Genomic DNA, 1,321 nt, shown 5'->3' on the forward strand with positions numbered 1-1,321 from the left:
CCCCCACCCCGCTCCCACCTGAGCAGCCCTGGGCTCTCCACACATCAGGTGTTCTGAGGCTTCTATGGCTTCCTCAGACCACCCCTGGGCTCTGTGCCCCCGGTCCCAGGCTCATTGGACTCTAAAGCAGAACGCTCCTCTGCCAGCCCTTCCGAGCCTGCTTGGCTCAGAAAGGACCCAGTAGCTGGATTTGAATGGAAGGCTGAGGGCAGCAAGGATGAACTCCCAGAATCCTCAGAGGAACGGCAATTTCACCCTTTTCTAAAGAGCCAAACATATTTTAGACCATCTCACAGACCACGATGCACTTAAAATTGTCACCCCAACCATCGTGCCACAGGCAAGCAAAAATCCACTCCCACCACTCAGACTCGGATCTCCCAATTCACTCTTAGCTATTGATTTGGAGATTGGGGGGTGGGGGGGGGGCGGATAAAACATTGGATTATAGACTATTTCTAATGATGAACACTAAGTAGCAAATGTGAAAATCAATGAGGTGTAATTACAATAGCTCAGAGGAAGCACTCTCTCACTGCATCCAGTCAACGTGGACTCATAGTGCCCGGATCTGGGTTTCTGAGACGGTAACCTTTTATGGGCATCAAAAGCCCAGTCTTTCTCCCATGGAGCTGTTGGCGGTTTCCAACTGCTGACCATGTGGATCACAGACCACTAAGTAACCGCTATGCTCCCAGGGCTCCCAGAGGGAGGAGCTCCATCGGCTTAAATGACAGTACAGAAAAATGAAACAAAATAACCCCTACCTTCAAGTGGATTTCGGATTCAGAGAGGCCTTACCGGGCAGAACAGAACTGCCCCCTAGGGTTTCCGGGGCAGTGAATCTTGACGGGAAGCTGCTGACCTTGGTGCAGATCAATTGCACCACCTTAAGGAAATAAAAAATCAAAGTCTCGCAGCCATCCGATAGTGACCCAATAAAAGATTTCTGCGGCTGTGACTCTTTACAGGAACAGGCAGCCTCATCTTTCTCTCATAGAATGCCTGGTGGATTCGAACTGCCAACCTTGAGGTGAGCAGTCCCAGCGTATGGCAACTATTAACTCCAAACTCATTGCTATTGTGTCAACTCTGACTCACAGCAACCCTATGGGACAGGGCAGAACTGACCCTGTGGGTTTCTGAGACTAGAACTCGATACAGGAGCAGGCAGCCTCTTCTTTCCCCTGTGGAGAGACTGGCGGTAGTGCCTCAAACCAAACTCACTGCCATCGAGTCAATTCGACTCAATGTGACCCTACAGGACAGAGGAGAACTGCCTCTGTGTTTCTGAGCCTGTAAATCTCTAGGGGAGTAGCAA

The sequence above is a fragment of the Echinops telfairi genome, unplaced genomic scaffold, assembly GCF_000313985.2.
Source record: "Echinops telfairi isolate 266 unplaced genomic scaffold, ASM31398v2 ScPeMD7_5592;HRSCAF=6446, whole genome shotgun sequence".
NCBI lineage: Eukaryota > Metazoa > Chordata > Mammalia > Afrosoricida > Tenrecidae > Echinops > Echinops telfairi.